Raw genomic sequence first — 14,888 nt, 5'->3', positions numbered from 1 at the left:
CCAGAAGAATCTGAAGGTCCTATTATTAGTTACACAAGCAAGTGTTTTGCTAGAAACTGTGCCCATTGCTTAAATTCTCATAAACACAACTGTAGGGAGAGGATGCAAGTTATTAACGCCGTCTTCTGTTGTTGATGTGAGCCTGCCATCCCTCAGTCAGAGGAGCCCAGCGCTTCTGAGAATGAAAATAAACAACTTCCCTCTCCCCCTAAATTCCTAATAGTGGTTAAAATCTCCATGAGATTTTAATAAAAAGGATCCAGTTTGTTTTTTATTTACCTTCTGGTTTCAAGTCTTTAAGAAACAATTTGCTGTGCAGCTTTGATGGCTAAAATAAATAAATCATTAAACAAATCAATCAATAAATAAAGTGAACAAAAAATAAATAAATCATACCTAAAAAAAATAATACGACTGACATTTTCACAGTCCCCAGTTCCCAGGAGCTGGCATAGTAAGGAGTGCACCAGATTGTGCCATGCTCTGAGAAACACTAGAAAATTTTATTAATAGTTTTATGCATTATTGTTGCCTTCCTGCTATTATTACTGAGCCTATGCTGTGTTTCTCTTTCCTTTCCCTGCACACAACGTCTGCTACTGAGTCTCTGAAAAAGGAAAACAGGAAAAGGGCATTAGTATTTGTAGTCACAGGCTAAGACTGCAGCATGCGATCTACTGTACAAACTGGAAAGGTAAAGACTGTCTGTGCCCTAAAAGGATCAGGCATCAGATAAGTGGTGGGTGGGAGAACACGCAGAAGCAGCAAAACCATCGCTGGGCCTCGGGGGTCTAGGCCTTGATGGCAGAGGTGATGCCCTTAATTTTAATCTCCTTGAGGAGCACAAAGAGAAGAAGGATTTATGATACAAATAAAGAAATTACTATGAATAAAATGTCTGTCTGGGCTACAGTGAAAAATGTTTGGGCCAGAGTTTTATTGTGTTTTTGTTTAACCTCCTCACACAAGGCAACAGAAGGAACTGAAGAGAACTGGCTCGCGGCACAGGGGAAACCTCAGCCAACACCTTTGTACAGACAGCAGAAGGCAAACACAGGCCACAAACGTTAGCTCGGTTCTCATTTTGAGTGGGCTTTGGAGTCCCAAAGGGATCTGCAGACACAAATACAAGTTTTTTAATATGAATTTGCAGGTACTAACAATATTACTTCATGGGCACCAAGGTCCCTTCTGCCCTAAACCAAATACTCCACCAAGCCACTGAGACTGAAGTAAATTGCTAGGAAATACTCTATTTTCTTCCTCATCTCAAACTCTAGTTTCTGGGGAGCTTTAGGCCAAGAGCTGAAAAACAGGAATCTAATTTAAGTATAACTCCCCTTTCTTGAAAAGAAACTGCCTGGGGATGCAACAGAGGTGCAACTGCAAGCTCGAGCTGCTCACACAGGCAGAGCGTTCAGGCTGTGCGTTGTGCCCTGCTCCCCAACCACTATCCAGACAGCATTTCTCTGCAGCATGTGCCTACAGCTAGCCCCACACTTCAGTGCTGAATGACCTAAAGTGGGAGCTCCTGCTATCATTTAAATAAGCTTTAAATACAGTTCAGCCCCCATTCGCTTCCTTTTATGACCGTTGCCTGTTTCTCCCTGGATACCCTCTTGTTTTAGATGGCTGTGTCTATATATTGATCACCTGCTGAGGAGCAGTTAGTCAATTTTGAAACTTCAGACCTTTGTAGTTCAGCCTGTTACTGAGCAGCATTTTTTTTTTTACTCTGAAAATGTGAGTATCTTAGAAATTAAAAGGTGTGACCTGAGTCAGGTAAACTAGCAGAGAAATAAAACCTGTAATAGCAGACAGGCTGCGAGATCCCCTAGAATGGCTTTCTGAAAGCAAATTCTTCCTGCGAGGGCACAGGTAACAGACTGTGGTGGATAAAAGCACTTTATTATTAGACAAAGCGTGTCTACTTATGAAAAATCACAAAGAGCAGATGAGGAGAAAGCCAGTCAATTCAGAACCGTTTGCATTTATACAACCTACAGGTAGGTAAATCTTGACTTCGCACTGGCCTGAGGTGGCTGCTCATTCACCCCTGCAAAGGAGATGAACAGTCAGACAGTGATAAAATGAGAGAGGACAGAAGGGTAATGTATTCTCGTGACCATGTGGGATAGCAGAGAACGTAATAAAGATACTACGTAGATGTCCTGGTTTCGGTTAGGACAGAGTTAATTTTCCTCCTAGTAGCTGGCAGGGTGCTATGTTTTGGATTAGAATGAGAAGAGCGCTGATAACATGCTGATGTTTTAATTGTTGTAGAGCAGTGCTTACACCAAGCCAAGGACTTTTCAGCCTCTCTCTGTCCTGCTAGCGAGCAGGCTAGGGATGCAGCAGAAGCTGGGAGGGGACAGACCCAGGACAGCTGACCCAAACTGGCCAAAGGGGTATTCCATACCATCTGACGTCATGCTGAACAATATATAGGGGTGGCTAGCCGGGGTGGAGGTGTGGCCGGCTGCTCGGGGATAGGCTGGGCATCGGTCAACGGGTGGTGAGCAATTGCATTGTGCATCACTTATTTCGTACACATTATTACTATTAATACTATTATTATTATTATTGTTGTTGTTATTCTTTTCCCTGTCTTAATAAACTGTCTTTATCTCAACTCACAGGCTTCACTTTCCCGTTTCTCTCCCCCATCCCGGAGAGGGAGGGGGGAGGGTGAGCGAACGGCTGTGTGGTGTTTGACTGCCAGCCGGGCTAAACCACAACAGTAGAGAATATCCAAGGTAAGTTAATTCAACAACATGGGGGAATTAGACCTGAATTTTCAGCAGTCTGAGGGAAATCAAACACACAGCTTCTAATGTGTTGGCAGGGGAAGTGGGCTGTGCTTGATACCTCATTCTCCTGTGTTTGTTACGAAATCATGTCCTTTCATGGTGGGTAGAGGCACTGAAAAGGCAGCTACATTCCAGATCTGCCAGGAGCTCCATATTCTCATTTCCTGACACCCAGAAAATGGAAAACACCAAAAACCTCGTAATACTTGAGAAAACAACCTTTGTACGAGGAGACAGAGTCACTGTGCTTGGAGCTTGCATGGCAAAGGGCACAAATACAAGAGTACAGAAGCATGACAGACACTGTATGGTCTTGGCCAACGCACACAAGGCAGGTGACTAGAGAGAGGAAGAAATCTTTCCTCTTACCTTTCCTTGCCAATGCTGGCTATAGCTGTACCAACAAAGGTAGGAGCCGGCTTTCAGGCCTCTCATTCCCACCCCAACAGCTTGGCCAGCTCTTGGACAGCATGGTTTCTTCCCCATGCAGCAAGTCTGTGACTCGGATAGGAAAGGCACATTTGGATCTTTATAGTAAGGCAACCTTGTTGATGGCTTAGCCTGTGATCAGGGACAACCACACAACAGTAACATTTCAGGTTGTGTTGGTCTGTTGCTCCCCCCAACCCACAAAGCTAGAAACAGTTGTTGGAATTAAAAACCTTCTGTGATGACTGTGTAGGAATCATGACGTTCCACAGTGAGCAACTTGAAAAAGAAACATGACAAAATGTGGAAAGTCCTCTTTGAACAAGTGTTTTGGATCTTTTTTTTTTTTTTTTAAGAAAAAAGACAGTTCTGTTGTTCTACAGAGCAGACTATGGCTTGCTACAAAATGGTTGCATTAATTAAAGGCAGTTTTGAACTTCACAGATCAGACATGAAAAGCAAGCCAACTTGAGATGTACCTTAAAGGCAGTGCTGTCTACAGAAACAAAATCATGGTCCTCAGAAAACAACTTCCAATGTATTTGCAAATATCTAAGCCAGGCTCTTTCCAAACTCCCCCTGAGGGACCACTGATGTCCAGCTGTGGTACCACATACATCCAGGGTTGCCCTCCCAACACCAAATCTAGGTCTCCTCATTTCTGTCCTTCCCTCAACCAGTCACTCCAGCAGCATCCAGGAAAAGGAGGCAGTGGAGACCACCTTGCTGCCTATGCATCCTCACACTCTTCCAACCAGAAGCAAACCCTGCCTGGAGTGCCTGGACCCCCATGCATGCCCAATACTTTCGGTCAAGGTCGCAGCATCCAACTTCCCCCCAACCCTGCTGCCATAGGGACACAGATGCTCCAGAAGACCAGGAGTTTTTGATGGAAGGAGATTTTGTCCTAGATGTGTTATTACTGCAGGATATCACACATAGCAGAGTGAAGCAGAACACAGGCCAAAAGGAGGAAGATTGATTTATTGATTATTATGCAAAAGAGCAGTCAGGCATTGGGACAGGTTGCCCAGGGAGGTGGTGGAGTCACCGTCCCCGGGGGTGTTCAGGGAAAGGTTGGATGTGGTGCTTAGGGACACGGTTTAGTGGTGACACTGGTGGTAGGATGATGGCTGGAGCAGATGATCTTGGAGGTCTTTTCCAACCTTTATGATTCTACGATTCTATGAAATACATCTTTGTGACCATCCCTTCTCACCCATATAGGATCAAAGTTGGATCCTTAATTCTATGATAACAACCTGGCAGAGCAGAAACCCTCAAAGCAGAAAATGCACTGATCCCTTCTTCCTGAGCAGAGATCCTGAGCTTGATGATCTTGAAAGTCTTTTCCAACCTAGATGATCCTACACGTGGCATTTAATCTGGATGGAATTCCTACCTAGATTTCAGCTGAATTCATATGCTTAATCTTTTTGTCCTGTATTTTGTACAGAATCAAAGGGAAACATGAGACAGAAAGAGCAGCTGTAAATAAAATAACTCTTTGTCCACGTGGTGAAGTGCTAACATTACTGAAACAGGAATAGATACCTTTCAAGCAATTTAAATAGAGTAGTTCTAAAAACAGGTGTTTATGTAATAGCAAAATAATGTTTTTCCAAAGCAAGTTTCAACTCAAAGTGCCCCTTATTAGATTTGATTGGCTGCTACGTAAGAAATCACCGTGATCAATCTTTTAGTTAATCTCCCTCGTCCTTCAAGCATCACAGTGACATGGCTGGGACATGCCAGCAGTCGCAGATGCTTCATTAAGTAGTTAATCGGCAATAGCTGTAGGGGTAATTCAACATTTTCTGAAGAGTTCAAATAGCACTTTAGGGTAAAATGTGCACCTCCACTGATATCTTTCTGGATTGTTGTGATTACACATAATTAGGGTTCACCATCTCTCTTCCGAATAATAACAACACACTGGAGACTTGTGAATGCCAGGGAGTATCTAGCACATCGAAGCCATATTTTTAACAATAGAGGTATGGGGGTGTGTAGTCTCCGCCAGAGGAATTTAGCAAGAGTGCTCTGGTCGTGTATTAGAGAAAATTTTCCGTACTGAAGAGCCCCACAGTGAATATGGTCTGTGTAAATTTCAGTTGTAGGATGTGAAAGCAAATAGCGATTTACTGAGCAAACTAAAAGTTGCCATGCAGTAATGTTCTTGGCTCAGATCAAATGCCTGTCTAGGTGAGGATACCTTTATTAACAGCAACATAAACTTCTAGCAGCTAGCGGACATTTGGATGGTTAGGCCTGCAAAAAGCATAGTTAAAGGCTATTAGAAGCAGTGAGCTTCCAGCAAACTACATATATACAATTGTCTGAGTATTATTAACATCCCCACCAGCTACCACACTCTCCTCTCCCTCAAGCTGTCAGTGGGGCTTGTCAACCATCTATCACACATCCAGCCATGAAACAGCAGAGTTTGCAAAACAATCCTCAGCTCTTGGACCATGCTTATCCAGCGCAAGCCCATTTTTCAAAACCAAGTTTCAGACCATGACGTACGTTCCCACTCTTTGATGTTCAAGAAACACAAATGTTCACTAGAGTAAATAATTACATGATTAATATTAGAGTAATGGTGTCTCCGAGCTGTGTTCTTGGACCACCCCATGGTCAGTGCACAGAAAGATGGCCTGCATCCCCACCATGCAGGTAACATTAGCATCACACTCATTTCTGAACCTCACTTAAAATCGCTGGGAAGGCTCAGTTAAAGGAACAGCAAGTTTCAAACATCTCCGGGTGAATATCCTTCAGTGTGATTTTTTTTGCTCTCGATTCAAGCAGCTTTTGGCCTTGACAACTGTTTTCATTAAAGTGGTACCCACTGACTCTCAGAACATTTGAAAATGAGAGAGCTCTGCAGAGACACCCAAACAAACCCAGCATTTCCATTTGTCATAGACTTCAGTCAACACGAATTATGTGCCAAAGATGTCGTGCTGACCAAGTTGAGTGGCACTCAAGGGCTGCTGGAGATGCCAGCGCTGGTGTGTGCGTCTACAGCCATGCAGAAGGAGGACGGCATTCAGCCCTCTTGGAAGATGCAGCTAGTGGAAAATATAGCGCTGTTCCATCACTCCTGTGCTTTCCTGCTAAATCAAGCTGCTGCCATCACTAGCATTGCTCTCTTTGCACTTTTCCCTCCACAGAAAGAACAGCTTGATACACACATTCATTAAATAAATAAAAAATGCTGGTGATGGCACTGGGCTGTGTTTAAGAGGAGAGAAGAAGAGTTCACCCTAACATCATGATCAATGAGGCTGGAGGCTGGTGAGAAAAACATGCACATTAAAATAATTATGACCAAAGCACAAAGGAGAATAGGCTTCTGTGTTGTAAATCTTCCAAGAAGATAAACTACAAAGAAAAAACAAAGCTACGAAATAGAAAACTTGTGTGTAAAACTACCTACGCATATTTGAATGCTTTCTGTGAGAAGGCTTTTTGCTCATTACAGTCATCACAACTTGCACAGCTTACTTTTCCAAAGGAGGAGGGAACGCCTATGCCTCTTCCTGTACTGTAACCATCTGAGTGCAAGCACAGATCTGCCATCAGCAGCATAACGTTCATGGTTTTGTACCAACACTTCCATTCCTAGGCATAAACGCAGAGGTGCAAACAGAAGTGCTTGCAAAGGGAAAGCTCAGGCCTGTGACACTTTTGCTCACGTTGTGCACTGGGATTCCCCTGCAAAAGTTCCTCCTGGACTTACAAAGCACCTGTGCAGCAGTAGGCAACATACGCTTTCGAAACGTGCTTGTAAGCAAGAATGCATCCTGTGAGTCTTTCAGAAAAGTACTCTAAACTAGACTTGATCTGGACTCCCAGAGCACCTTCCCAATGCACCCATTCTCAGTCTACCTACATTTTCTTAGGTGTTTTTCTCAGCCCAGTTATAAGGCTGTGGGGCACAACAATAGGAGGTTGCTCACAACTGAGTTGACTTCTGTTCACATATACTGCTCTATCCTCTCTGAAAGTACAGGCCATCAATTTCAGCTGGATTTTGTGGCCACTTAAAGCTAAGCATGCACTTAAATATTTGGTGATTCAGATCGTTAGTGTACAATTGCCTGCTCTCTGCATGTAAAAAGAACATAAATCTGTTACTGTGGATCAGAAAACACCACTCCAGCTCAGTAACTGCATCTAATAAACATCTTGACCGTAATAAAGTTTATTCATTTGAGTGATCTCTGCATGTACATATATCCTGGCTTGATGATCCAACCTGACGCTTCCAACTTTGGGTGCTGTTTTCAGAATATAGACCAACCCTTGTTCCCTCCAAGGTGTTTGGCAGGACTTTACTGCAAGCGCTGAATACATCCTTTACATTTAATTAAAGCTTGAAGCACTCTCTGTTTTCCAAATACTAGAACTGTGAGAGAGTTTTCCTGTTTTCTGTTTGCTTGCACTTTAAGCAGGTCTTTAGAGTTTCCCATATTTTTATTCAAGCACAGATGCTTTTCTATTGACAGAATTATGGGGAATATATTTTTCCACATCTTCCTTTAAAACTTTTTCCCCTCCTACCATTTTGAGAATATACTCCAAGATTGCTGATGTATAACTCTAATTTCATGTTACATCAACATTATTTTCTATGTTACAGAACACATACACCACATTATTTACATTGAACTGCTAGTGGAATCAAATGAAATGAAGATTAGCATTGTATGAAGTATTGTACAAGTATTACCTCTGAAAAGATCCTGCTCTGTCCACCAAAATCTGACATAAGTAGCGTCTTATTTCATAAGCAGATGCTAGTAAAGAAAGACATTTCTGAGACAAAGGAAGGCTCTCACTCTCTAAAATTTGGTAATAGTTTCACTGGGGTCAATGAGTTCTCACAGATGTGGGCCCTTCACACCCTTTGCCACTAACAGACATTCAAAAGGACACCAGAAAGAAATATATCCCAACTATATACCCACTAAATACTGCAAAATACATGCAAATTACCTTAAATGATGATACAACAGAGGGTTTTCAGTGAGATTGATTACGAAGACCTGCACCATAATATTCTTCCACTGTGCTTTGCTCCTTATACAGTCATGTCCACAGTGATCAGGCAAGTCACCATCTTGCTGTCCTGGAAGGATGCTGGCAGTATCAGTCAAAACACGTATGGAAAGCAAGGCTTTCACATCACCTGCTGGCTTTGCAACCAGTTACACCAGCTTAGCCTACTGCAACTGGAAGATCTTACTGCAAAATTTAGCAAAACTACTGAAAATGCTAAAATAGCATTGAGCATGCTGTGAACCTGTTGTAATTACTCTGGTACCTTCTGAAGTGTGGATGCAGCTTTACTGGTGTCTCATGCTACCAGAGCACCCTCTGTGCCTGTTCAACTAACAGGCTTGTACCAATCAAACCATCTTTAACTTCTGTTTCACTCTCCCCAGCCTCTGATTTTGTCTGTCTTGCCTGCAGTGCGCCCACAGAGAGAAGAGCAATACAGGAGACAATTCAAAGGGGACCGCTGAATTGAACATGTTGCCTCTAAGAAGAGGCTTTGAAAACAAGTTTACTTCTGAAGCTAGGAGAGAAAAGCATAAAACTTGATGCAATAATCACAGGATAAAATTCAATAGTCTGTACCACCTGAGAGGTCAGGCCCAATGATCGCAATGCCTTGAAAGCATGAAAATGGAGAGCTGCTTTAAGATTCGTGGACGGGTCAATAAAATTTACACCGTTTATGAAGTGCTCCTGGTAGACATAAAATTAACTCTCTGTAGCTTCTTGCTCATTTCTGCCCTTTGTCGTCTCTTTCCCAATCCACTATCCCTCTGCTAGTGGTTTGTTGCCACGCCTGCCAATCACGCCTCCATTTCTTCTCAAGATGCCCTTCGCCCTGCTCTGCTCCCTCACCCATTTGTTTACTCTCCCATCACCCCACATAACAGCGAGCATATATCTCACTCTGACATCCAGCTGTTCCATGAAAACATACTCTCTACATTTCATCATTGTCAGCCTCCTCTTTATTTTCTGCCCTGAGGGAGACACATCTGAGCAAAGGTCTCTGGAGGACTGGCGGGGATGGACTGACAGGGACTGTGGCACACAGCCACTGGATACCAGCACATTCAAAACATGGGCTAAATAGCTTCTGAAGCTTTGTTCTCATATTTGATTTTTGGATGTTTCCAAATTGGTGAATATAGGCAGGAAAGCCTTATCAGACCTTGAGCATCATACTACTCAGTCAAGTAGTTTTCATTTGAATTGCAGTTTCTGAAATAACTTTGACAAAAAGTTTGTCAAATATTGGCAGTTTGGGAAGGAAAACAAAATTTTGGGAACATTATACTAGAGATACTTCTGAGGTCATCTCGCAGTCATCGCACATTTGGAAGAAACTGTGAAAAGGTGCTAAACCCCAAACGCCCCGTGCTACATTTGCCTCCCATACACAGCAGCAACCACAAAACACCCCGCTAACGCACAGCAAACTGAACACATACAGCACAGGAGACCAAAATCTACAGCACTATAAACAAAACAAATATGAGCACAGCACGATAATTCCTAACTCCAGCTGAGGAATGCATTAGGTGATAACTTGTCACACAGCCTCTCCTCAAGCATGTGTATTCCAGCACAGAAAAAGCATGGTATTATTTTCATGAGCCAGAGGCTCCAAAAGATGTTATTTCACAGTCAAACGATTATGTCCTAGGAGCACTCAGGAAACCACAAAGGGCAGGAACTCCCCTGGGGAACACAATGACAGGGGGACAGCTGTGAGACTTTTGGTGTGTAAGCCAGGACTACTCAGGATTCCCCCTCGGTGACAGGACAAGGGGGAATGGGCTAAAGTTGCGCCAGGGGAGGTTTGGGTTGGATATTAGGAAGAACTTCTTTACTGAAAGGGTTGTTAGGCCTTGGAACAGGCTGCTCAGGGAAGTGGTTGAGTCACCATCCCTGGAGGTCTTTAAAAGACGTTTAGATGTAGAATTTAGTGATATGGTTTAGTGGAGGACTGGTTAGTGTTAGGTCAGAGGCTGGACTAGGTGATCTTGGAGGTCTCTTCCAACCTAGATGATTCTGTGATTCTAAAAGGATCTGGCCCTATAGACTACCTTATCGTGCTACTCTGCTGGTTGAAAAGCCAGTTTTTCAGCTTGTTAACTCCGTCCACCACCAGCCAGACACATCTACCCACAACTACCCAGCTTGCACAGAAGTTTTGGGTCCTCTAGACTTGAGGAGACGCAGAGAGATGCAAACAAAAGAAGAGTGGGGTGTGGTCCAGCCCTTTCAGCAAGTTGTGAACACTTTTAAGCTGGAGATCCTGGGGTGGTGGCTCTATAATATAAGCAGTGAAGCTATGGCTTCGGCAAAGGGACTGCAGTAGACCAGCATGTTCTGGACCTGTAAAACATCTCCAGCCCCACAGAGGTGACACCACTCCTTGCATGATGCTTGGGTTGACACCAGGAGCATTCTATGGCCACGTTTTACGTTAGGCATGGATCTGGGATGGTTTTCCAAGGACCATGAAACACCCAAAGGGTGCTCATGGCATGTCATGTCCTCTGTGACATTGAAAACTTCCCCCAGCGTGTTTTAGTTCAGAGAGGAACTGAACGGGAATTGGAGCAAGACAGTGGACTGCTCTGATCAATCCAGAGTGACGGATTTTAGTTGGAAGCCATCGCTTATTTATTTTTTCTTGAACTGTTTGCTTGTGATAAGATTTTTCAAGGCTCCTGATAGAAACTGCATCAAATTACTGTATAATTTTGTGTTTCTAACACTTTTTCTGTGGCTTTATATGTCTGGTCCACTCCTGCAGTAAGTATTAAATTAAGAGAATTAGTTCTCTGGCTGATAAAAACAAAACCGAAACACCCGTGGTCAACAGAAACCAATTCCCTTTCCCTCTGGTTCTCCTCCTCTCACTTTGAGGGAAGTATAATGCACTCTTGATTTGTCAAAGTACTTCAGTCCGATGAAAACAAAAGCCTGTCCTCTATGGGAGGAGATCTTTTTCTTCCCTTTAAAAATTAGAAATTAACTTAAGTGAAATGTTATTTAGATAAGAGAACCTGAAATATTTCAAGCTTTCCCAAATTCTAATCGACCTTATCCTCTTTCAGCTAAAAGATTTGACTCAAATTCATAAATGCTCTTGCTAACACGAACAGGTTCTTACTGTCAGGGAAAAAAGAAAAAAAAAAAAAGATGAAGTTTTGTTTGAATGCTTCCCTAATTTTAGCCAGAGGCAAAACTGCCACCGTGTTCACCGGGAGGAAGGCTGGATTCCTTTGTCCTCTAACTCTCTTCTGAGGTTAGTAATTCACACTCATTTTTCCTCCTGTGCTGGAGAACAAAATGCTTAGTTTAATTTCACTGTTGTTTTTTTTTCTCCACTAAAGGCGGAGGTGGACAATTTTAAACATTCATCCTCAAAACACATGAAAAGCTTTTCTAATACAAGTATTTTGGATAGGGATGCTGAGAATTCACAAACCAGCAAGCAGATAAATATATGGACAGTGCTGTGCACTGTCACACGTCTGCGTTAGGACACACGTCTGTGTTAGAGAGAGAAAGGAAGGGAATAAACCCGCTGAAGGTAGCACTTGCATTAATGACATTCAGGGAGGAAGCTGCTGTATGCAATACTACAGTGCTCAAATCAACAAAGACGTAAAAGGAAATCGGTAAAAACAGGTAAGAAGCTTCTTCTTTCACTTCGGAAAAGTGAAAAATTACCTTTTTTTTTTTTTTTTTAATCTGATCCTTTGTTTCAGTAACACTGAAGGAAACTGAACACGCAGAAGGAAAGACAGGCTCCTCAACACATTTTCAGGGGACAATATCAACGGGGTGAGAAAGTCCTACTGTAAGGGGACAATCAAGCTCTGACCCATTTTCTGGTTGCCCAAAAGGGCAATTGATTTCCCTTCAAGTTCAATAGACAGACAAGGGCCCAAAAAGAGAGCAAGTCTTTTGGGTTAAGCATTCCCATTAGAAATGCACTGTTAATCTTTTGCAAGCTAGTCCTCTGGGGGATGCTGTTAGGAAAGATCAGTTGCTAAAAAATGATGTGTTCAGGCAAACGTTCATGTCCAGGTTCCTCCAAGTGCCTTCACCTGCAACAAGAATGTAAGAGTTGCTGTTTCTCCTCATCAGGTCTTGATTCTATAAAAATTCCTCCATTTTCTGTGACTACAAATCTAAAAGTGATTCAAATTTCCTATGGGAAATTACAAATGCCTTTCATTTAAGGAAATTCATAACTTTTATTTAGAAATTATCATTTTGATTTGTACCTTTAATAGAATGGAATACTGTAAATGGATTTGCATATTAGATTGTAATTATGAAAGTAAAATTAATTACATTTAATACCGTCTGTGTAGGCACTTAATGAAGGAACTAGAAATTCAAATTTGTCAGTTGGAGCCCAGCATTTTTTTTTAAGATATGAGTTGTACCTGGGAGTGCATTTGGTAGCAATTGTGTTTTGAAAATCTGGCTCCACTGCTTCCTGTGCCACTGTGTTTGGTTTCTGAATGACTGTATTTTGGGAAGTTCGGGGGTCCTAACACTGCCACGACCACCCTTCTCCATTTAGCTGCCACGCTGTGTAACTGCCAGATTTTCCTGTACCCAAAGCTAGTCCTCAGAGATGCAACAGTTTACGTTTCTGACAAAAGGAAAGGATCTTCAAAGCACAAAGGACTTGGAAATCTGTCCCCAGCTGAAGAAGGAATGGGAGCTCAATTCTGTTAACAATCCAGCCATATAAATCCTGGCTCATGCACATGTTGGATTTAGTTTTTGTTTTACCATTGTAACTGAAAAACTGCAATACAATTCCCTGCGGGATGTTTAAAGCCTGGGTAGTATAGGCCCTTCAGAAAATTCAAATGCCTAATTCTCACCCAGGAGCAAACTTTTATGACAGTTTTTAAAGCTTCTGAAAAACAGTTGGTCGCAATGATTGAAGCTGAAGTGAGATTCACATCCATTTTCTAATGCCTTAAAAATAACAACAGGAATAATGGCCGTTGCACAATAGAGTTGTAAAAAATTAGAGGTTTCACCAAAAGAGTTATTTAGATGAGAAAATTATAGCTGCACGTTTGCACATCTGCACCTTGACAATCATATCCATGAGAATGTTGTAATTGCCATGAATTATGCAAAATGCTAATTAAGAAGTCTAATTCACTAATCATCTCACGGGGTCATAACTGGAGCTGAATTTTGTTAAGGACATACAATTCTGTGAAGTGAATTTCTGCACTATACATCTATTTCCAGAGGAAAGAAGGGAGGGCATGCAGTCTTCGTGGTTTATTTGGAAGGAAGGGATTCAGCAGCAAGCCTTCAGGGCAGCCCAGCCACTGTCATCCATTATGTTTTATGAACATTTTTGTGCCTCAGTTTCCCTCTGAATAGGACCAGGAGACTACTTTCTTGGACTCCCCAGGGATGTGTGAGGCTTACTGTGCTCATGTTCGTAGCCCATCACCTGTGTGATGTTGCATAGTCTTTCAGAAAGCTACTTAAAATTTTCTGAGCTTGCTGATGCCTCTGTCAAAAAAAAGACAGTAAAGAAGAATTTGCTGCTAATATGCAACTGGTGTATCTTATCAAAGTCCAAGGCAGAGGGAAAAAAAAAAAAAAGCAGTGATTATCCTGAAGCCAGGAAAGAAGAAACACACTTTGGCTCAGGTTACTATTTTGCTATGAACAGGGATCATCACATGGAAAGACCACTCTAATTTGATACGGTGTATTTGCAAAATGTCACTGACCCAGAAATGACAGAGCTAACCTTCAGAGATACTCCTGAGGCAACGTTTAACACTATAAAACTACACGACTCCATCAGCTTAAGGAAATTGCACCCATGTGTATGGACACAGCGAGGCAAATCCTCAGAGGGAAACGTCGACGTTAGATGAAACCCGCAGGAATTCTAAAAAAGATCTTGGTACCCCTTGCCGTTAAAGTTGCTGGCGATGGAGGCTTTTGGATCCATTAGCTGGTGCTAAAGATCTCGGTTACAGAGGCTGGATATCACATCTTGGAAATACAGCAGGCAGGCAGGCAGATGATAGATACAGACAAAGGCAATAAAGCCAGCTCCCCTCTCCAGTCCTTGGGCTATCGAGTTTCTCAGCTGTCCTCCAGTTACACACGGTGCACGCGTGCTGAGAGGCATGGGACTGCTAATACGATTATATCAATGTCTGCACCAACCTTCCTAGCAGAGACAGATCTTTCCCTGCCGCACTGATCAAGGCTTCCAAACATACATTTGACTTAACGAGAAATTCACACCAAAGTGTTTTGGCAGACTACAGAAACACACCTCAGATTGAAGACGGCATAAAACATTCGCTGCAAATCAGGCTGCTTTATGTCATCCATCTCATGGATAAAGCAGATGTGGGGATCTACCTTTGCCGAGGGAACACATCAGCCCTGTTACACCAGTAACAGGAGCTGACCCCAATTTCACAGCTACCAGGGGAGATTTCAAAATTGGTGACAGTCAAACATCCATTCCTCTCTTTTCGAAGTCTGTCTGCTTCTGCAATGTATATTCAAAATTATGACAAATTTATA

Source organism: Cygnus olor, chromosome 4 (assembly GCF_009769625.2).
Source record: "Cygnus olor isolate bCygOlo1 chromosome 4, bCygOlo1.pri.v2, whole genome shotgun sequence".
Taxonomy (NCBI): Eukaryota; Metazoa; Chordata; class Aves; order Anseriformes; family Anatidae; genus Cygnus; species Cygnus olor.
This window is presented reverse-complemented; position numbering follows the sequence as displayed.